This window comes from Bos javanicus, chromosome 12 (genome assembly GCF_032452875.1).
Source record: "Bos javanicus breed banteng chromosome 12, ARS-OSU_banteng_1.0, whole genome shotgun sequence".
Taxonomy (NCBI): domain Eukaryota; kingdom Metazoa; phylum Chordata; class Mammalia; order Artiodactyla; family Bovidae; genus Bos; species Bos javanicus.
The window spans coordinates 70,837,633-70,862,008 of record NC_083879.1 but is presented as its reverse complement, the minus strand read 5'-3'; the positions used below and the strand labels follow the sequence as shown (position 1 = coordinate 70,862,008).

Sequence of the window (24,376 nt, the reverse complement as noted above, 5' to 3'; positions counted from 1 at the left end):
GGAGTTGGTGATGGACAGGGAGGCCTGGCATGCTGCGATTCCTGTGGTCACAGAGTCAGACACGACTGAGCGACTGATCTGATATGATCTGATCCGAATCAAAAAATGGGCCAGAGAACTAAATAGACATTTCTCCAAAAAAAAACATACAGATGGCTAACAAACACGTGAAAAGATGCTCAACATCACTCATTATCAGAGAAATGCAAATCATTCACGCCCATCAGAATGGCTGCAATCAAAAAGTCTACAAACAATACATGCTGGAGAGAGTGCAGAGGAAAAGGAACCCTCTTACACTGTTGGTGGGAATGCAAACTAGTTCAGCCACTATGGAGAACAGTGTGGAGATTTCCTTAAAAAACTGGAAATAAAACTGCCATATGACCCAGCAACCCCACTGCTGGGCATACACACACCAAGGAAACCAGAATTGAAAGAGACACGTGTACCCCAACGTTCATCACAGCACTGTCTATAACAGCTAGGACAAGGAAGCAACCTAGATGTCCATTGGTAGACAAATGGATAAGAAAGCTGTGGTACATATACACAATGAAATATTACTCAGCCCTTAAAAAGAATGTATTTGAATCAGTTCTAATGAGTTGGATGAAACTGAAGCCTATTATTCAGAGCAAAGTAAGCCACAAAGAAAAACACCAATACAGTATATTAGTGCATACATATGGAATTTAGAAAGATGGTAATGATGACCCTATATGCGAGATAGCAGAGACACAGATGTAAAGAACAGACTTTTGGACTCTGTGTGAGATGGCGAGGGTGGGATAACTTGAGAGAATAGCATTGAAACATGTATATTATCATATGTGAAGTAGTCACCAATCCAGTTTCCTTGCATGAGGCAGGGTGCTCGAGGCAGGGTGCTCAAGGCTGTTGCACTGGGATGACTCTGAGGGATGGGATGGGGAGGTAAGTGGGAGGGTGGGTCAGGATGGGGAACACATGTACACCCATGGCTGATTCATGTGTATGAATGGCAAAAAACCCCACAACATTGTAAAGTAATTAGCCTCCAGTTAAAATAAATTTTAAAAAAGAGAGAGAGAGAACAGATAGCTTTTCAGAATATTTATTTCCTCTGTTTTTGAGATAGACTGTTGTAATCAGAGCTGTAATTCCAACTTTATGGCCTTGCAGTATAAAGTTCTCTCAAAGGTCTCCATATGAAAGCCTTATGATAAATTCCCTTCACACACATGCCATGATTATTCATATGAATGACACAGGATACATGGCCCCTACTGCAATATCTCCAGGAATACAGAGGGAAAAAAGGATTCACAGTAAACAAGGGGAACCCAAGCCATTTTCAGACTATTCTGTTAGGGCTTTCTCACATTAAACTGAATCTTGTCTTCCTGAAAGATCCAAACTCTGATGTTTATTCTCTCCTTATAAGCACACAAAGCGAATCTAATTTCTGTCAATAGGACAGTCTTTCAAATACTTAAAGGAAGTGAATCATATCCTTTCCACCACTACTCCTTGGTGCCTCAGTGATCTCTAATAAGGCATGGTCTTATCCTGGCTGCTGCCTCTTGACCAGACTCAGATGGCCAGTCCCAGTTAATGCCTTGAGCCCAGGAGTAAAATCACCACCTCCTTCATCCTGCATAATCAGCCACAAAGCTGACAAACATGATAAATTCTGGAGGCCAGATCATATTTTGGATATGGGTATAATGAAAATCCACATCACTCTCATCTACAGCACAGGTAAATTTAGAGGAACAATTGAGTAATACATATAAACAACTCTAAAAGTACATCCCTTCTCACCCAGAAATTCCATTTCTAGGAATGTATCCCAGGAGTTAAAACCAATATAATATTGTACAGTAATTAGCCTCCAATTAAAGTAAATAAATTTAAATTTTAAAAAAATTTAAAAAATGAAATAAAATTGATTGTAAAAAAAAGTGCATCAAAGGTGTACAATGTGGCATATTTGGAGAGTCAGAAGCAGAAAACAACCTCAACAAGTCTGAAATAAGCCTGCAATATAAATGTACAATTTAAATTTTTTGTGGTGTTTTTCTACAATGTCTATCGTTACTTGTATAAAAATGTAGAGTTGGGGGAAGAACAAGAGAAAGACTGGGGGAAAGAGGGAAGGGAAATCAAGTGTTAAGGAGAGGAGGGAGGTAGTAGAAAGAGTTGAGGAAGAGAGGGGAGGAAGATAGCCTTCTTGAAGTCCATAGTATCTGAGAACCAATAAGGATCCTCTTAACTACTATGGTCCACATTTTTCTATTTTGGTCATGAGACAGAATACCATGAAAGATGTTACTGAACTTCTCATCAAATCCAAATTCACAATGATCATATTTTATGTTGTCTCTGAGTCTGGCTTCTCTTATTCAGCCTAAGGTTTTTGAGGTTCACCTGTGAGGTAACATGTGTCTTTTTAAGTCTTTTTTTTTTTTTTTTTACCACACAAGTGGTCTTAGGCACCAGCAATAACAGACCACATATCAGGCCATATCACACCTGACCTTGAGGGTAAGTAAGAGCAGATGGGTTCCGTGAAATCTTCAATGTTGTGAGCTTCTTTAGATGTGTCCATGGTTAGCTTCACTGATAGTCCTAGAATCTAATTGTTTTGATAAGAACTTACCATTGGTTTAAAGCCCTGCAGAGAATCAGAAGCTGGGGGTGGAGGGCCAAGGACAGGTTCTGAGTCCAGTGGAGTGTGGAGGGGTGGGAAGAACAATAAAGGAACCACTGTCCTCGTGAAAAGTGGGATTTATATTCAAGCAGCCTATTCAAAAAGCAAAAAAAAAAAAAGAGTCTCTCCAAAGGGGCCAAGAAAATATACACTGGTTGTCGTGTACACAAGGATCCTTTTCATCCCAGTGGTCATCTCTGGGCTCCGCTGAACACCCTCTCCATTGGACCAGTTTTGCCCCATCCCGTTGCACAGTACCTGGAAGGTCCAGGTATATTTTTTTGTGTACACGAGGGAGTCATTAAAGAAGGTGGTCCAGCCTGGACTTCCTGCATCTACACAAATTAATTCGACTTACAAGAACCTAAGAACAGGAGCGGGAGCTGTAGAAGTCTGGGAGCTCCACAGTTTCTTCATCTTTGCTGTTAGAATAGGTCATAAATATGGTGCCTGCTCAAAGAATGTCAAGAAATATTAGGTTGGTGCAAAAATAATCACGGTTTTGCACTGTTGAAATTTGGCATTTGATATTGGAATACATGAATGTGGCTATGTCATACATCATTATAATGTTCATTTCTTGCTTTATGTTTTTTGCTAATGAATTATTACTTGCTGTTCATTTTATATATATTTTGGACTATGGAAATAATGTTAATAAAAAAGCAAATTTGAGCTATTTTCTTATTTGAGTTCAAAATGGGTCATAAGGCGGTGGAGACAACTCACAACATCAACAAGGCATCTGGCCCAGGAATTGCTAATGAATGTACAGTGCAGTGACGGTTCAAATAGTTTTGCAAAGGAGATGAGAGCCTTGAAGATGAGCACGATGGCCAACCATCAGAAGTTGACAATGACCAAATAAGAGCACCGTTGAAGCTGACCCTTTTACCACTACAAGAGAAGTTGCCCCCAAAATCAACACCAACAATTTTATAGTCACTTAGCATTTGAAAGGTAAAAAGGCTCAATAAGTGGGTGTGTCATGAGCTGATCGCATATCAAAAAACTTGTTTTAAAGTGTCTATTCTATGCAACAACAATAAGCAATTTCTTGATTGGACTATGACATGAGACCAAACTGGTTTTACATGACAACCAGCAATCACCAGCTCAGTGGTTGGACTGAGAAGACGCTCCAAAGCACTTCCCAAAGCCAAACTTACACCAAAAAAGGGTCATGGTCACTGTTTCGTGGTCTGCTGGCCATCTGATGCATTATAGATTTTTGAATCCCAGCAAAACCATTACTTCTGAGAAGTATGCTCAGCAAATTGATGAGATGCATAGAAAACTGCAATTCTTGCAGCTAGCATTGATTAACATAAAGGACCCAATTATTTGGGACAATACCCAGCAGCAGGTCACACAACCAACACTTCAAAAAGTGAACAAATTGGGCTACAGTTTTTTTTTTAATAACTGTTTTTAAAAATTGTTTATTTTTTAACTGAAAGATAATTGCTTTACAGAATTTTTTTGTTTTCTGTCAAACCTCAACATGAATCAGCCATAGGTATATATATGTTTCTTCTCTCTTGAACCTCTCTCGCATCTCCCTCCCCATCCCACCCCTCTAGGTTGATACAGAGCTTCTGTTTGAGTTCCCTGAGACATACAGCAAATTCCTGTTGGCTATCTCTTTTACATATGGTAATGTAAGTTTCCCTGTTACTCTCAAACATCGTACCCTCTCTTCCCCTCTCCCCATGTCCGTAAGTCTGTTCTCTATGTCTGTTTCTCCATTGCTGCCCTGCAAATAAATTATTTGGTACCATTTTTCTAGATTCCATATATATGCATTAGTATATGATAATTATATTTCTCTCTCTGACTTACTTAATATGTATAATACTGTAGGTTCATCCACCTCATTAGAGCTAACCCAAATGTGTTCATTTTTATGGCTGAGTAATATTCCATTGTGTATATGTATCACAACTTCTTTATCCATTCATCTGTCAATGGACATCTAGGTTGCTTCCCTGTTCTAGCTATTGTAAATAGTGCTGAAACGAACATTGGGGTACGTGTGTCTTTTTCAATTTTGGTTTCCTCAGGGTATATGCCTAGGAATGGAATTGCTAGGTCATCAGTTCAGTTCACTTCAGTCGCTCAGTTGTTTCTGACTCTTTGCAACCCTATGGACTGCAGCATGCCAGGCCTCCCTATCCATCACCAACTCCAGGAGTTAACTCAAATTCTTGTCCACTGAGTCGATGATGCCATCCAACCATCTCATCCTCTGTCATCCCCTTCTCCTCCTTCCTTCAATCTTTCCCACCATCAGTGTCTTTTCAAATGAGTCACTTCTTCGCATCAGGTAGCCAAAGTATTGGAGTTTCAGCTTCACCAACAGTGTTTCCAATGAATATTCAGGACTGATTTCCTTTAGGATGGACTGGATGGATCTCCTTGCAGTCCAAGGGAATCTCAAGAGTCTTCTCCAACACCATAGTTCAAAAGCATCAATTCTTTAGTGCTCAGCTTTCTTTATAGTCCAACTCTCACATCCATACATGACCACTGGAAAAACCATAACCTTGACTAGATAGATGGACCTTTGTTGGCAAAGTAACATCTCTGCTTTTTAATATGCTGTTTAGGTTGGTCATAACTATCCTTGCAAGGAGTAAGTGTCTTTTAATTTCAAGCATGCAGTCACCATTTGCAGTGATTTGGGGGCCCCCCAAAATAAAGTCTCTCATTGTTTTCACTGTTTCTCCATCTATTTGTCATGAAGTGATGAGGCCGGATGCCATAATCTTAGTTTTCTGAATGTTGAGTTTTAAGCCAACTTTTTCACTCTCCTCTTTCACTTTCATGGTGTCATCTTCATATCTGAGTTTATTGATATTTCTCCCAGCAATCTTGATTCCAACTTGTGCTTCCTCCAGCCAACCACTTCTCATGATGTACTCTGCATATAAGTTAAATAAGCAGGGTGACAATATACAGCCTTGATGTACTCCTTTTCCTATTTGGAACCAGTCTGTTGTTCTATGTCCAGTTCTAACTGTTGCTTCCTGACCTCCATACAGGTTTCTCAAGAGGCAAGTCAGGTGGTCTGGTATTCCTGTCTCTTTCAGAATTTTCCACAGTTTATTGTGATCCACACAATCAAAGGCTTTGGCATAGTCAATAAAGCAGAAATAGATGTTTTTTCTGGAACTCCCTTGCTTTTTCAATGATCCAGTGGATGTTCGCAATTTGAACTCTGGTTCCTCTGCCTTTTGTAAATCCAGCTTGAACATCTGGAGGTTCACAGAAGAACTGTACAAAAAAGATCTTCATGACCCAGATAATCACAATGGTGTGATCATTCACCTGGAGTCAGACACCCTCGAATGTGAAGTCAAGTGGGCCTTAGGAAGCATCACTACAAACAAAGCTAGTGGAGGTGATGGAATTCCAGTTGAACTATTTCAAATACTAAATGATTATGCTGTGAAAGTGGTGCATTCAATATGCCAGCAAATTTGAAAAACTCAGCAGTGGCCACAGGGACTGAAAACAAAGGTCAGTTTTCATTCTAGTCCCTAAGAAGGGCAATGTCAAAGAATGTTGGGTCTTATGGTGGTTTTATTCCTAGTTTTCTAAGGAATCTATACCAATCTATAGTTACATTCCCACCAACAGTGCAAGAGGGTTCACTTTTCTCCACATCCTTTCCAGTGTTTATTGTTTGTAGACTTTTTGATAATGGCCATGCTCACTGGCCATCTGAATGCAGAGTTCCAAAGAATAGCAAGGAGAGATAATAAAGCCTTCCTCAGCGATGAATGCAAAGAAATTGAGGAAAACAATAGAATGGGAAAGACTAGAGATCTCTTCAGAGAAGTCAATGGTACCCCACTCCAGTGCTCTTGCCTGGAAAATCTCATGGATGGAGGAGCCTGGTGGGCTGCAGTCCATGGGATCACTAAGAGTCGGACACGACTGAGCGACTTCACTTTCACTTTTCACTTACATGCATTGGAGAATGAAATGGCAACCCACTCCAGTGTTCCTGCCTGGAGAATCCCAGAGATGGTGGATCCTGGTGGGCTGCCGTCTATGGGGTCGCACAGAGTCAGACACGACTGAAGCGACTTAGCAGCAGCAGCAGCAGAGATCTCTTCAAGAAAATTAGAGATACCAAGGGAACATTTCATGAAAAGATGGGTTCAATAAAGGACAGAAATGGTAGTGGCCCAACAGAAGTAGAAGATATTAAGAAGAGGTGGCAAGAATTCACAGAAGAACTGTACAAAAAAAGATCTTCACAACCAAGATAATCACATTGGTGTGATCACTCACCTAGAGCCAGACATTCTGGAATTAAACAAAGCTAGTGGAGGTGATGGAATTCCAGTTGAGCTCTTTCAAATCCTGAAAGATAATTCTGTGAAAGTGCTGCACTCAATATGCCAGCAAATTTGGAAAATTCAGCAGTGGCCACAGGCCTGGAAAAGGTCCGTTTTCATTCCAATCCCAAAGAAAGGCAATGCCAAAGAATGCTCAAACTACCATACAATTGCACTCATCTCACACACTAGTAAAGTGATGCTCAAAATTCTCCAAGCCAGGCTTCAGCAATACATGAACCATGAACTTCCAGATGTTCAAGATGGTTTTAGAAAAGGCAGAGGAACCAGAGATCAAATTGCCAACATCTGCTGGATCATGGTAAAAGCAAGAGAATTCCAAAAAAACATCTATTTCTGCTTTATTGAGTATGCCAAAGCCTTTGATTGTGTGGATCACAATAAACTGTGGAAAATTATGAAAGATATGGGCATACGAGACCACCTGACCTGCCTCCTGAGAAACCTGTATGCAGGTCAGGAAGCAACAGTTAGAACTGGACATGGAACAACAGACTGGTTCCAAACAGGAAAAGGAGTATGTCAAGGCTGTATATTGTCACCCTGCTTGTTTAACTTATATGAAGAATACATCATGAGAAACGCTGGGCTGGAAGAAGCACAAGCTGGAATTAAGATTGCCAGGAGAAATATCAATAACCTCAGATATGCAGATGACACCACCCTTAAGGCAGAAAGTGAAGAGGAACTAAAGAGCGTCTTGATGAACATGAAAGAGGAGAGTGAAAATGTTGGCTTAAAGCTCAACATTCAGAAAACGAAGATCATGGTGTCTGGTCCCATCACTGCATGGGAAATAGATGGGGGAACAGTAGAAACAGTGGCTGACTTTATTTTTCTGGGCTCCAAAATCACTGCAGATGGTGATTGCAGCCATCAAATTAAAAGACCTTTGCTCCTTGGGAGCAAAGTTATGACCAACCTAGACAGCGTATTAAAAAGCAGAGACAATAGTTTGTCAACAAAGGTCAGTCTACTCAAAGCTATGGTTTTTCCAGTGGTCACATATGGATGTGAGAGTTGGAATATAAAGAAAGCTTAGCACAGAAGGATTGATGCTTTTGAACTGTGATGTTGGAGAAGACTCTTGAGAGTCTCTTGGACTGCAAGGAGATCCAACCATTCCATCCTAAAGATCACTTCTGGGCATTCATTGGAAGGACTGATGTTGAAGCTGAAACTCCAATACTTTGGCCACCTAATGTGAAGAACTGACTCATTTGAAAAGACTCTGATACTGGGAAAGATTGAAGGCGGGAGGAGAAGGGGAAAACAGAGGCTGAGATGGTTGAATGGCATCACCGACTCAATGGACAAGAATTTGAGTAAACTCTTGGAGTTGGTGATGGATAGGGAGGCCTGGCGTGCTGCAGTCCATAGGGTTGTAAAGAGATGGACATGACTGAGCAACTGAACTGACGGAATTGATTCTGACTGGTGTGAGGTGATATCCCATTGTGGTTTTGATTTGCATTTCTCTAGTTATGAGCAATTGAAGAAGACAATGGCACCCCACTCCAGTACTCTTGCCTGGAAAATCCCATGGACAGAGGGACCTGGTGGGCTGCAGTCCATGGGGTCGCTAAGAGTCAGACACAACTGAACGACTTCACTTTCACTTTTCACTTTCATGCGTTGGAGAAGGAAATGACAACCCACTCCAGTGTTCTTGCCTGGAGAATCCCAGGAACGGGGGAGCCTGGTGGGCAGCCATCTATGGGGTCGCAGAGAGTCGGACACGACTGAAGTGACTTAGCAGCAGCAGCAGCAGCAGCAGCAATAATAAGAAATATTGAGCATCTTTTCATGTGTTTGTTAGTCATTTGTAGTCTTCTTTGGAGAAATGTCTGTTTAGGTCTTTTCCCCACTTTTTGATTGGGTTGTTTTTTTCTTCTGGCATTGATTTGTAAGAGCTGCTTGTATATTTTGGAAATTAATCCTTTGTCAGTTGTTTCATTTGCTATTATTTTCTTCCATTTTGAGGGTTGTCTTTTCACTGGGTTTACAGTTTCCTTTGCTGTGCAAAAGCTTTTAAGTTTAATTGGGTACCATTTGTTTGCTTTTGTTTTTATTTCCATTATTCTAGGAGGTGGATCATGGAGGATCTTGCTTTATTTTATGTCATCGAGTGCTCTGCGCATGTTTTCTTCAAAGAGTTTTATAGTATCTGATCTTATATTTAGGTCTTTAATCCATTTTGAATTTATTTTTGTGTATGGTGTTAGGAAGTGTTCTAATTTCATTCTTTTACATGTAGCTGTCCAGTTTTCCCAGCACCACTTATTGAAGAGGCTATCTTTGCCCCATTGCATATTCTTGCCTCCTTTTTCAAAAATAAGGTACTCATAGGTGCATGGGTTTATTTCTTGGCTTTCTATCTTGTTCCATTTGCCTATATTTCTGTTTTTGTGCCAGTTCCATACTGTCTTGATGACTGTAGCTTTGTAGTATAATCTGAAGTCAAGAAGGTGGATTGCTCCAGTTCCATTCTTCTTTCTCAAGATTGCTTTGGCTATTTGGGTTCTTCTGTTTCCAAGTGAATTGTGAACTTTTCTGTTCTAGTTCTGTGAGAAATGCCATTGGTAATTTGATAGGAATCACATTGAATCTGTAGATTGCATTTGGTAGTATTGTCATTTTCATAATATTGGTTCTTCCTACTTAGGTACATGGAATATCTCTCCATCTGTTTATGTCATCTTTGATTTCTTGCATCAGTGTCTTATAATTTTCTGTGTACAGGTCTTTTGTCTCCTTAGGTAGGTTTATTATTAGATATTAGCAATGGTGAGTGGGGATTGATTTCTTAATGTCTTTTTCTGATTTTTCATTGTTGGTATATAGGAATGCAAGTGATTTCTGTGTACTGATTTTTGTATCCTGTGCCTGTGACTTTGCTAAATTCACTGATAAGCTCCAGTAATTTTCTGATAGTATCTTTAGGGTTTTTTATGTATAGTATCATGCCATCTGCAAACAGTGAGAGCTTTGTTTCTGCTTTTCTGATCTAGATTCTTTTTACTTATTTTACTTCTCTGATTGATGTAGCTAAGACTTCCAAATCTATGTTGAATAGCAGTGGTGACAGTGGACACCCTTGTCTTGTTCCTGATCTTAGGGGAAGTGCTTGCTGTTTTTCACCACTGAGAATAACATAGGCTGTGGGCTTATCATATATACCCTTTTCTATGTTGAGGTAGGTTCCTTTATTTCCTATTTTCTGAATAATTTCAATTATAAATGGGTGCCAAGTTTTTTCAAAGGCCTTTTCTGCATCTGTTGAGATTATCATATGTTTTTTAATCTTTCAGTTTGTTAATATGGTGTATCACATTGATTAATTTGCATATATTGAAGAATCCCTGTACCTCTGGAATGAACCCAATTGGATCGTGGTGTATGAGCTTTTTAATGTGTTGTTGAATTCTGTTTGCTAGAATTTTATTGAGAATTTTTCCATCTATGTTCATCAGTGATATTGGCCTGTAGCTTTCTTTTTCTGTGTTGTCTTTGGTTTTGGTATCAGGGTGATGGTGGCCTCATAGAATGAGTTTGGAAGTATTCCTTCCTCTGCAATTTTTTGAAAGAGTTTTAGAAGGATAGGCATTAGCTCTTCTCTAAATGTTTGACAGAATTCACCTGTGAAGCTATCTGGTCCTAGTCTCATTTTTGGGGAGATTTTTTTTTTTTTTATCACAGCTTCGATTTCAGTGCTTGTAATTGGGTCATTCATAATCTCTATTTCTTCCTGGTTCAGTCTTGGAAGATCAAACTTTTCTAAGAATCTGTCCATCTCTTCCAGGTTATCCATTTTATTGCCATGTAGTTGTTCATAATAGTCTCTTATAATCCATTGCATTTCTGTATTGTCTGTTGTAACCTCTCCTTTTTCATTTCTAATTTTTTTGATTTGATTCTTCTCTTTTGTTCTTGATGAGTCTGGATAAATGTTAGTCAATTTTGTTTATTTTCTCAAAGAACCAGCTTTTAGTTTTATTAATCCTTGCTATTGTTTATTTATTTATTTTTCATTTATTTCTGCTCTGATCTTTTTTATTTCTGTCCTTCTGATAATTTGGGGATTTCTTTTTCTTCTTATTTTTCCAGTTGTTTTAGGTGTAAAGTTAGGTTGTCTATTTGATGTTTTTTTTTGTTTCTCGAGGTAGGATTGTATTGGTATAAACTTCCCTCTTAGAACTGCTTTTGCTGCATCCCATACGTTTTGACTTGTCATATTTACATTGTCATTTGTTTTTAGGAATTTTTTTATTTCCCTTTTGATTTCTTCAGTAAGCTGTTCATTATTTAGAAACATTTTTTTAATCTCCATTTGTTTGTGTTTTTTTTTACAGATTTTTTTCTTGTAATTGATATCTAGTCTGATAGCATTGTGGTCAGAAAAGATGCCTGATACAGTTTCAATTTTTATTAATTTACTGAGGTTTGATTCATGATCCAAGATATGCTCTGTCCTGGAGAATGTTTCATGTGCACTTGAGAAGAAGGTGTATTCTTCTGCATTTGGATGGAATATCCTGAAGGTATCAATGAGATCCATCTTATCTAATGTATGGTTTAAGACTTGCATTTCCTTATTAATTTTCTGTCTTGATGACCTGTCTGTTGGTGTAAGTGGGATGTTAAACTCTCCTCCTATTATTGTGCTACTGTCATTTCTCCTTTTATGTCTGTTAGTACTTGTCTTATGTATTGAGGTGCTCCTGTGTTGGATGCATAGATATTCAAAATTGTTATGTCTTTCTCTTGGATTGATCCCTTGATCATTTGTAGTGTCCTTCCTTATCTCTTGTAATATTCTTTATTGTAACGTCTATTTTGTCTAATATGAGAATTGCTACTTCAGTTTTCTTTTGCTTTCCATTTGCATGGAATATATTTTTCCATCCTCTCACTTTCAGTCTATATATGTCTTTAGGTCTGAAGTGGGTTTCTTGTAGACAGCATATATATGGGTCTTGTTTTTATATCCATTCAGCCAGTCTATATATTTTGTTTGGAGCATTAAATCCATTTACATTTGAAGTAATTATTGATATATAGGTTCCTATTGCCATTTTCTTAATTGCTTTGGGCTTGCTTTTGTAGATCTTTTTCTTCTCTTGTATTTCCTGACTATATAATTCCCTTTAACATTTGTTGTAAAGCTGGTTTGGTGGTACTGAATTCTCTTAACTTTTGTTTGTCTGAAAAGCTTTCAATTTCTCCATCAATTTTGAATGAGATCCTTGCCAGGTAGAGTAATCTTGGTTGTGGACTTTTCCCTTTCAGTACTTTAAATATATCCTGCCATTCCCTTCTGGCATGCAGAGGGAAATCTCTTAACGGCAGAGATCAGCTGTTAAGTAAATGGGGTTTCCTTTGTATGTTTCTTGTTGCTTTTCCCTTGCTGCTTTTAATATTCGTTGTGTGTTTAATCTTTGTTAGTTTGATTAGTATGTCTTAGCGTGTTTCTCCATGGGTTTACCCTATATGGGACTCTTCGTGCCTCTTGGACTTGATTGACTATTTCCTTTTCCATATTGGGGAAATTTTCAACTATAATTTCTTCAAATTTTTTCTCAACTTTTATTTTTCCCTTCTTTTTCTAGGACCCCTATTATTTGAATGTTGGTGCATTTAATATTGTCCCAGAGGTCTCTGAGACTAACCTCAGTTCTTTTCATTCTTTTTACTTTATTCTACCCTTCAGCATTTATTTCCACCATTTTATCTTCCAGCTCCTTGATCTGTTCTTCTGCTTCAAATATTCTGCTACTGATTCCTTCTGGAGTATTTTTAATTTTATTAATGTGCTGTTTGTCTTTATATGTTTATTCTTTAATACTTCTAAGCCTTTGTTAATTGATTATTGCATTTTCTACATTTTATTTTCAAGGTTTTTGATCATCTTTACTATCATTATTCTGAATTCTTTTTCAGGCAGTTTGCCTATTTCCTCTTCATTTATTTGTTCTTGTGTATTACTAGTCTGTTCCTTCATTTGTGCAGTATTTCTCTGCCTTTTCTTTTCTTTTTTTTTATAAATCTTACTGTGTTTGGGGTCTCCTTTTCCCAGGCTTCAAGTTTGAATTATTTATTCCCTTTGGTTTCTCCCCTCCTAAGTCTGGTCCAGTGGTTTGTGTAAGCCTCATGTAGGGTGAGATTTGTGTTGAGTGGTTGTTTTTTTCCTCTGATTGGCAGAGTGTGGTATTAATCCTGTCTGCTGATGATTGGGTTTGTATTTTTGTTCTGTTTGTTGTTTGGATGAGGCATCCTGCACAGGGTGCTACTGGCATTTGGGTGATGCCAGATCTTGTATATAAGTGGCTGCCTTTGTGGGAGTTCTCACTATTGAATACTCCCTAGGGTTAGTTCTCTGGTAGTCTAGATTCTTGGAGTCAGCACTCCCACTCCAAAGACTCAGGGCTTGATCTCTGGCCAGGATGGAGATTCCACAGGTGGTTTGTTATGGCTTTAAATGGGATTAGAACAAATACACAAAAACAGGAAACCAAAGAAGAACCCTAGACAAATGGCAGTTACAAAATCAGGCAAATAATAATTAAAATAATGGAATATACACATATACATATACACCCATAAGCAAAATCAAAATAGACCAACAAGCATAAAGATCGACTCAGTGAACAAAGGAAACAAAAAGTGATATCTGCCAGTTAAGAACAAAACTAATGAAAGTACAAATTGGAAAACAAAACTAAAGCAAGGTGCCAACTAGGGAATAAAGCAATGAAAGCAAAACTAAGAAACATGGTGAGAAAAAGAAAGAAGAAAGAATAGAAATGCAGTTAAATAAAGTTATATAAAGAAGATTTATATTTATTAAAGATCAACTGCATGGGGGGAAATAAGAGTAGGAAAAACGAACAAAGGAATAAAAGTAGAAAAATAATAATAGATTTTAAAAGTTTAAAAATTAAAATTAAAAAGAGGGGATAAAAAGTAGAAGAAGAAGAAAAAAAAAAGAAAACTCCACAGAATTTAAAAAGGCCAACATACAGGCAGAGGTTTATAACAGCAATAAAAAGTGTGATTGAATAAAAATTTGAAAAAAGAAACCCTCAAAAGCTTAATTAGATTTCATAGTGCTAATAAAATCAACAACTACAAGGGGTGGGTGGGAAATGAAAGAAAAAAAAAATCCAAAATAAACTACAGAACAAGCCAAAAGATAAGAATAATAAATGTTTTTCTTGAGTCTCTGCTGTCAGCATCCTTTCCCTCTCTGGGAGTCATAGTCCACCTTACCTCCCTAGGATGCCCTCCAACACTGTGCTGGTCTCTGGACCTGCTGTTGGGGCAGCTCAGAATCTCATCTGCTCCTATTCCTGTGTGTTCTTTCCTACAATGTACACAGCTATCAGAACTAGTGTGTTTTCTTTTGTGGAGCTCTCAGTGTCCTTTTATATAGACACAGAGTCTGCCTAGTTCATCATATGGATTTAATCTGCAGCTTGTATAGCTGGTGGGAAGGTTTTTTGTCTTCTTCCTTAGCCACACTGTCCTCGGATTTCAATTGTGGTTTTATTTCCACCTCTGCATGTGGGTCATCCCCAGGGGTTTGCTCCTGAGGCTGCCCTGGAGGACTTGGGTCTGGTCCAGTGAGGGCCACTTGTGGAGATGTTGCCACTGCTTGGGTCGAGGGGGTTCTGGCAGCACCAGGTACTCAGGGTAGTTGGTGGCTAGGGCAGCAAGAAATATACTGCTCTAGAAGGGTATGGCAACCAGTATTGGCCAATACACTCCAGTATTCTAGCTTGGAGAATCCCTCTGACAGAGAAGCCTCACAGGCCACAGGCCACAGGGTTACAGAGTCCAACACGACTTAAGTGACCCTACGTGCATAGACTCAAGACTTCTTTTGCCTGTGGCAGCTCTGCCCTAGTGAGAGTTGAGCATTAAGGTGGTGCAGCTGCTTGGGTCGTGGGTACCTGATGGCGCTAATTGTGCAGGGCCATGGACTGTCTCTGCCACAGGAGTTATGGCCCTATCAGCGTCTTTTTTTCAAGCCTGTGGTAGCTGGTGATCAGAAGACCTCTTTGGCCAGTCTTTCTCTATAGCTCTGCCCATTCAGGCACTTAGAGGGCTCCCTTGCCTGGGGTTCTTCTCTGTTGTTCATTACATCAGGCACATAGAGAGGCCCTCCAGACTGGGGTCCTACTCTGTAGATCCATGCATCAGGCAGTTAAAGTGGCACTTTGGGTGGGGTAGTCTGGCGAATCAGTCACTTAAAGGAACACTCTGGGTGGGGTCCTACTCGGTAGTTCAGTGAGTCAGCCATTTGATAGGCCAGCCTCTCTATTGTTCTGTTGCTGATGCTGCCCGTGTGGCAGGAGAAGCTACAGTGATGGCTCCACCCCCTACACATGACTCAGCAGTATCGCCTTGCTTCCATGCCTGCCTGGCTTTCCTCCACAGGCATGTCCCACCACAATCTCCTCTCTCATGTCCCCTCAGTCTGTCTCTCCACAGTCAACAGCAGCTCTCACCCTGGGATTGCTCCATAATCCCTACGCTCCAGCTCCCAGTCGCTGCATCTTCTAGGGGACCTGCATCCCTGTCTGGGATACATATAGCTGCGACATGGACTGTCTAATTCTCATTCCATTTCAGTTCAGCTCAGTCACTCAGTCGTGTCCGACTCTTTGTGACCCCCTGAATCGCAGCACGCCAGGCCTCCCTGTCCATCACCAACTCCCGGAGTTCACCCAGACTCACATCCATCGAGTCAGTGATGCCATCCAGCCATCTCATCCTCTATTGTTCCCTTCTCCTCCTGCCCCCAATCCCTCCCAGCATCAGGGTCTTTTCCAATGAGTTAACTCTTCACACGAGGTGGCCAAAGTACGGGAGTTTCAGCTTTAGCATCATTCCTTCCAAAGAAATCCCAGGGCTGATCTCCTTCAGAATGGACTGGTTGGATCTCCTTGCAGTCCAAGGGACTCTCAGGAGTCTTCTCCAACACCACAGTTCAAAAGTATCAGTTCTTCGGTGCTCAGCTTTCTTCACAGTCCAACTCTCACATCCATACATGACTACTGGAAAAACCATAGCCTTGACTAGATGAACCTTTGTTGGCAAAGTAATGTCTCTGCTTTTGAATATGCTATCTAGGTTGGTCAGTCAGCTGTTTCACTCTCAGCCTTAAATATTTCTCTTCTGACCCAGACAATTGCCGTAATGCAGGGATTGGACCCTTGCTTCAGTTCCCTCATCCACCAAGGATAGGTCCAATACTACTAACACTCCTGTTTTTCCCCCTAATTCCTTCATCCTATTCAGTTTTACATGGTTCTATATATTCTTTTCCAGTGGTCAGGTACTCCTGTTGGCTCTCAGCTGGTGTTCTCCAAGCAGTGGTGTCTGAAGGTGTATTCCTGACATTTCCATAGAGAGACATGTACTCCATGTCTATCTACTCCTCACCATATTTTTCCCTATCTACAAACTTTTGCCTCATCCACCTTATTCACTTGATCTCTCACCAACCAACTACCACTTCAAGAATCTCAACAACTCTTTGCAGGGGAAATGATTCCACAACCAGCAGGATGCAGAAAGTACTTTCCAAGAATTCATCAAATTCCAAAGCACAGATTTTCTTTTCTTTTCTTTTCTTTTTTTTTTTTTTTTTTGCTACAGGAATAAAAAAAAACATTTCTTGTTGGCAAAAATGTATTGATTGAAACTGTTCCTACTTTAATTAATTAAAGATGTGCTTGAGCCTAGTTATAATGATTTAAATATCACTATTTAAACTTAAATTTAAAATGATTTAAAACTCACTATTAAAACGCACCAACCTAATAGAACAGGAATTAGGAAACCATCAGTGGAAAAACACAAGGTTCTGGGCCTCCTCTAATGCGCAGTAGCAATAGGCATTTTGGTAACTCATTCAAACTCCATTGAGAGGTAAATTGCTACTGCTAAGTCACTTCAGTCGTGTCCGACTCTCTGCGACCCCATAGATGGCAGCCCACCAGGCTCCCCCATCCCTGGGATTCTCCAGGCAAGAACACTGGAGTGGGTTGCCATTTCCTTCTCCAATGCATGAAAGTGAAAAGTGAAAGGGAAATCACTCAGCCGTGTCCGACCCTCAGCGACCCCATGGACTGCAGCCTTCCAGGCTCCTCCATCCATGGGATTTTCCAGGCAAGAGTACTGGAGTGGGGTGCCATTGCCTTCTCCATTGAGAGGTAAATACCTTATCTTTAAAAGTGAGATAACATTCACAGGATAAAACATCATGCTTAGTCAGTTCCCTCCTAAACTTTAAAGAAACACATGCATGCAAGGTATTATTCATATTATCCTTTGAGATTTTAGGGCTTTAAGGGGCATGAAAGGTCATCAGGGATAGTAATTTCCAAACTCTGTCCTGTGAAATATATGAGATGCAACAGAGGTGCCCCAGAGAATGATGCAAAAGAGGGAGTAATGGTGAAGTTTGCCCAGTTCCAGACACACCATCTGGATGTCTCCCTTACTGCCCATCCTCATCAAACAGAGTCCCTTACATATATCTGAATGTTCACATAGTGATGGCCTTTTAAGGAAGGTTTCTGCAGCTAAGATAAATGTTCAAATCCCTTTGTAAACCAAGCTTCCTGTGATATAAGAGACAAGGTCCAATCTTGCTCAGGGTGATGCAATAACATTTCATTATGGGGTGGGTGCTAATGTCAAGGGCTTCCCTACAGTCATCCTGGAATTTCCACTCTGCACAGAAAGGAGGCAAGAAAACCCTACTATGTAGCACAACTTCCTGCAATATCCCTTACTGCCCTTATTTCTTTCTAAGGATAGTTCCATTGACCATTTCTCCTTTTCCTGGTGCTCTTTCTAAACTTCGCTCACTTTTATTATTATGATTTCCTATTTGCTTATGCATCCCAAATCATATCTCCACTCCTAATCTCTTGCTTGGGCATGTGGCTGCCCTACAGAACATCTTAAGATCAAAACACATCCAAAATGAGCAGCGAGATCAGCCAAAATGGTGGAGTAGAAAGTCCTTCATTCCACCTCACTTTAAGAGCACACCAAAATCACAACTATCTGAAGAACAACCATCAGTGAAAAAGACCAGAACTTAACCAGAAAATATCTTCTGTAAACTAAAGACAAAGAAGGAACCACATCAAGATGGGAGGAGGGACAGACTCACGATATAATCAAATCCCATATGCCCCTAGGTGGGCAACCTAAAAACTGGAAAATAATTATACTGCAGAGATTCTCCAGTGAGAGTGAAACCTGAGCCCAACATCAGGCTCCACAGCCCAGGGTTCTGGCACTGGAAAGACAATCCCCCAGAATATTTGGTTTTGAATGCCAATGGGATTTAACTACAAGAGTTCCAAAAGGACTGGAAGAAATAAACACTTCACTCTTATAAGACACACACAAATATCTCACATGCACCAGGACTCAGGGGAAAAGCAATAATTTAATAGAAGCCTGGGGCAGATGTACTTGCTGGTTTTTGAGAGTCTCCTAGAGAGACGGAGGGTGGTTTCAGCTCACCCTGGGGGTACAGATACTCGTGGCAGAAGTAGGGAACATTCAGCCACATGAACACTCCTGCAGGCTGAAATCCTGGAACATTAGAGCCAAGACTTGGTCCCACTGAACAGCCTATAGACACCAGTGTAGGAACACCATAGGCCAAACAACTAACTGGACAGGACATGACCCCACCCATCAGAAGATAGGCTGCCTAAAGACTAGAGAGCTCACAGCCACCTCTGGACATTTGTCTAAACATGGCCCAGCCATGAGAGGGCCAAACCCAATTCCAACCACCAGTGGGCAGGCATGGCCCTCCTTACCTGGAAACCTGCACAAGCCTCCAGAGCAGCCTCACCCAAGAGGGAACAGACACTAGAAGCAAGAAAACTACAATCCCAACAACATAGAACAGATCCTACCTTGGGACCAGCTAGGCCCTGGTTCTGGCCACTGACAGGCCAATACAACATTAGTATTTGCATCATAGGAGTATCAGAGGAGAAGAGAAAGAGACACAGCCCAAGAAAATATTTGAAGAGATAGTAGGTGAAAACCTCCTTTACCTGAGAAAGGAAATAGTTACCCAAATCCAGGAAGCCCATAGAGTCCCATACAGGATTAACCCAAAGAGGAACATGTTAAGACACATTGTAATCAAAATGACAAAAAAATACAGAGAGATTATTAAAAGCAACAAATAACATATAAGGGAATTCCCATAGGCTATCAGCTGATTTTTCATCAGATCCTGTAGCAAGAAGGGAGTGGCACAGCATCTTTAGAGTGATGAAAGGGAAAACCTACAATCAAGAATACTTCAACCAACAAGGCTCTCATTCAAATTTGATGGTGAAATCAAAAGCTTTATAGATAAGCAAAAGATAAAAGAATTCAGTACCAACAAACCAGCTTTACAATAAATGTCAAAGGAACTTCTCTAGGCAAAAAAAAGAAAAGATCACAACTAGAAACAAGAAAACTACAGAATGAAAAATCTCACCAGTAAAGGGAAACAATGGCAACCCACTCCAGTACTCTTGCCTGGAAAATCTAATGGGAGGAGGAGGAGCCTGGTAGGGTGCAGTCCATGGGGTCGCTAAGAGTCAGACATGACTGAGCTACTTCACTTTCACTTTTCACTTTCATGCATTGGAGAAGGAAATGGCAACCCACTCCAGTGTCCTTGCCTGGAGAATGCCAGGGACGGGGGAACCTGGTGGGCCGCCATCTCTGGGGTCGCACAGAGTCGGAAACGACTGAAGTGACTTAGCAAAGGAAAACATATAGTACTATATATAGTAACTACAAATCAAAAATCTGTAATAGATATGCCAACAAATAAGGAAAAGGAATCCAAACATAATGGCAAGGATAGTCATAAACTCACAAGAGAAGAGAACAAAAGAAGAAAGGTGGGGGGGTGGGCGGTGGGGGAAGACCTACAAAAGCAAACTCCAAATAATAAACAAAACAGCAATAAGAATACCAGTTCAGTTCATTTCAGTCACTCAGTCGTGTCCAACTCTTTGCAACCTCATGAATTGCAGCACGCCAGGCCTCCCTGTCCATCACCAACTCCCAGAGTTCACCCAGACTCACGTCCATCAAGTCAGTGATGCCATCCAGCCATCTCATCCACTGTCATCCCCTTCTCCTCCTGCCCCCAATCCCTCCCAGCATCAGAGTCTTTTCCAATGAGTCAACTTTTCACATGAGGTGGCCAAAGTACTGGAGTTTCAGCTTTAGCATCATTCCTTCCAAAGAAATCCCAGGGCTGATCTCCTTCACAATGGACTGGTTGGATCTCCTTGCAGTCCAAGGGACTCTCAAGAGTCTTCTCCAACACCACAGTTCAAAAGCATCAATTCTTCAGCGCTCAGCCTTCTTCAAAGTCCAACTCTCACATCCATACATGACCACAGGAAAAACCATAGTCTTGACTAGACAAACTTTTGTTGGCAAAGTAATGTCTCTGCTTTTGAATATGCTATCTAGGTTTAGGTTGGTCATAACTTTCCTTCCAAGGAGTAAGCGTCTTTTAATTTCATGGCTGTAGTCACCATCTGCAGTGATTTTGGAGCCCCCCGCAAAAAAGTTTGACACGGTTTCCACTGTTTCCCCATCTATTTCACATGAAGTGATGGGACCAGATGCCATGATCTTCGTTTTCTGAATGTTGAATTTTAAGCCAACTTTTTCACTCTCCTCTTTCACTTTCATCAAGAGGCTTTCTAGCTCCTCTTCACTTTCTGCCATAACAGTGGTGTCATCTGCATGTCTGAGGTTATTGATATTTCTCCCGACAATCTTGATTCCAACTTGTGCTTCTTCCAGCCCAGGGTTTCTCACGATGTACTCTGCATATAAGTTAAATAAGCAGGTTGACAATATACAGCCTTGACGTACTCCTTTTCCTATTCGAAACCAGTCTGTTGTTCCATGTCCAGTTCTAACTGTTGCTTCCTGACCTGCATACAGGTTTCTCAAGAGGCAGGTCAGGTGGTCTGGTATTCCCATCTCTTTCAGAATTTTCCACAGTTTATTGTGATCCACACAGTCAAAGGCTTTGGCATAGTCAATAAAGCAGAAATAGATGTTTTTCTGGAACTCTCTTGCTCTTTCCATGATCCAGTGCATATTGGCAATTTACATATTGATAATTACTTTAAATGTAAACAGACTAAATGCTTCAACCAAAAGACAAAGACTGGTTTGCTGGATACAAAAACAAGACCTATATATATGCTGCCTACAAAAACTCATTTCAGATCTAGAGACACATACCAGTTGAAAGTGAAGGGATGGTTAAATATACTTCACATAAATAGAAATCAAAAGAAAGCAGGAGTAGCAATACTTAGAACAAAATAGGTTTTAAAATAAAGACACTTAAAGAGACAAAGAAGGAGATTACATAATTATTAAGAGGTCAATCTAAGATCTAACAATTATAAATATATATGCACCCAACATAAAAACACCTCAATATATAAGGAAAATAGTAACAGGCATGAAGGAAGAAATTGACAGTAACACAATAGCAGTAGGGGACTTTAATACCCCACTTACATCAATAGATCATCCAGATAGAAAATCAATAAGGAAACACAGGCCTTAAATAACACATTAAACCAATGTAAATTGTATTTACAGAGCATTCCATCCAAAAGCAACAGAATGCACATTCTTCTCAAGTGCACATGAAACATTCTCTAGGATTGATCACTTGTTGAGCCACAAAGCAAGCCTTAGTAAATTTAAGAAAACTGAAATCATACCAACCGTCTTTTCTGACCATAACATTATGAGATTAGAAATCAACTACAAGAAAAATAAAATTATTAAAAACCACAAACAAGTGGAGGGTAAACAATATGCTACTAAACTAACAATGGATCATTGAAGAAATCAAGGAGAAAATAAAAAAATAACTGGAGACAAATACTAATAAAAACAAAAACAAACTGTAACCAAAAAATGAAAATACAAACTTCTGGGACATAGCAAAAGCAGTTCTAAGAGGGAAGTTTATAGTGATACAACCTTACCTCAGGAAACAAGAAATATCTCAAATAAATAAACTAACCTTACACCTAAAGCAACTAGACAAAGAAGAACAAACAAAACCCAAATGATAACTCGTTGTTATTAGAAGAAAAAAATCACAAATATCAGAGCAGAAATAAATGAAATCAAGATTAAAAAGAAATAGAAAAGACCAATGAAACCAAAAGCTTGTGTTTATTTTTAAAGATAAACAAAATTGATAAGCCTTTGGCTGACTCAACAAGAAAATAAGCTCAAATTAATCAGAAATGAAAAAGGGGAAATTGTAACTGATGCCACAGAAATACAAAGGATCATAAAACTACTACAAGCAACTATACATCAATAAAGTAGAAAAATTCTTAGAAACGTACAATTTCACAAAACTGAAACAGGAAGAAATAGAAAATATGAACAGATAATTACCAGTAATGAAGATGAATCAGTAATTTTAAAACTCCTACAAACAAAAGTCCAGGATCAGCTGCTTCACAGGCAAATTCTAACAAATATTTAGAGATGAATAAACACCCATCTTTCTGAAACTAGTCCAGAAAAAAACTGCAAAGTAAAAAACAATTCTGAACTTGTTCTATGAAGCCACCATCACCCTTATAATAAAACAAGACAAAGATATCACAAAAAAAGAAAATTACAAGACAATATCACTCATAAACATAGATGCAAAAATCCTCAACAAAATTCTAGCAGATAATGTTCAGCTGAAACTGCTGCTGCTGCTAAGTCACTTCAGTCATGTCCGACTCTGTGTGACCCCATAAACGGCAGCCCACGAGGCTCCCCCATCCCTGGGATTCTCCAGGCAAGAACACTGGAGTGGGTGGCCATTTCCTTCTCCAATGCAGCTGAAACTATCACATCATTAATCAGCTATACCTCAATACAGAATAGTTAGGAAAAAAAAACACACTAATTCAAAAAGAAAAAATTGCTAGCAAATTAGCTCCAATAATCCATTAAAAAGATTATACAACATAATCAAGTGGGATTTATCTCAGGCATGGAAGAATTTTTCAATAGCCATAAATCAATCAGTGTGATACATCATATTAACAAATTAAAGAATAAAAACCATATGATCATCTCAATACATGTAGGGAAAGCTTTTGATAAAACTCAACACCCATTCATGATAAAAAACAAACAAACAAACAAACAACTCCCCAGAAAGTGGCCATAGAAAGAACATACCTCAACATAATAAAGGCCATATATAACAAACCCACATCTAATATCATAGTCAATGGTGAAAAGTTGAAAGCCTTTCCTCTAAGATCAGGAACAAGACAAGGATGTTCACTCTCACTACTCTTATTCAACACAGTTTTAGAAGGCCTAGCTAAGCAATCAGGAAAGAAAAAGAAAAAAGAAGGAACCCAAATTAGAAAGGATGAAGTAAAACTGTTAATCATTTGCAGATAACAACAAAAATCATAATGATGACACTAGGAAACTACTAGAGCTAATCAATGAATTTGGTAAAGTTCCAGGATACAAAATAAAGATACAGAAATCTGCTGCAATTCTATCCACTAATAAAAAAGTATCAGAAAGGAAAATTAAGGAAACAATTCCATATACCATAGGATCAAAATAATAACCAAAAACCTGGGAATAAATCTACCTAAGGAGGCAAAATCTATAAGACACTGATAAAATAAACTGAAAACCACACAAACAAAAAGATATACTGTATTCTTGAATTGGAAGAATCAATATGGCTAACATAAAACTCTTAGAGGATACCTGAGGCAGAACACTCTTTGATATAAATTTGTCAATATATTTTAGATCCATCTCCTAGAGTAATGGAAACAAAAGCAAAAATAAACAAATGGAATCTAATTAAAGACTTTTTCAAAACAAAGGAAATCATCAACAAAATGAAAAACAACCTACTGAATAGGACAAAATATTGGCAAGTGATGAGATTGATGAAAAATTAATTTCCAGAATATAAATTCAGTTCAGTTCAGTTCAATTCAGTCACTCAGTTGTGTCCGACTCTTTGCAACCCCATGAATCGCAGTGGGCTGGGCCTCCCTGTCCATCACCAACTCCCGGAATTCACTCAGACTCACATCCATCGAGTCAGTGATGCCATTCAGCCATCTCATCCTCTGTTGTCCTCTTCTCCTCCTGTCCCCAATCCCTCCCAGCATCAGAGTCTTTTCCAATGAGTCAACTCTTCGCATGAGGTAGCCAAAGT

At 39.5% G+C, this 24,376-nt stretch overlaps 1 protein-coding gene across 1 annotated transcript in view; it reads right to left on the bottom strand.

The window, feature by feature from the left end:
- The window catches only part of LOC133258054 (ATP-binding cassette sub-family C member 4-like), a 292,909-nt gene that overhangs the window by 62,143 nt on the left and 206,390 nt on the right, over positions 1-24,376 (bottom strand). The window lies entirely within an intron of this gene.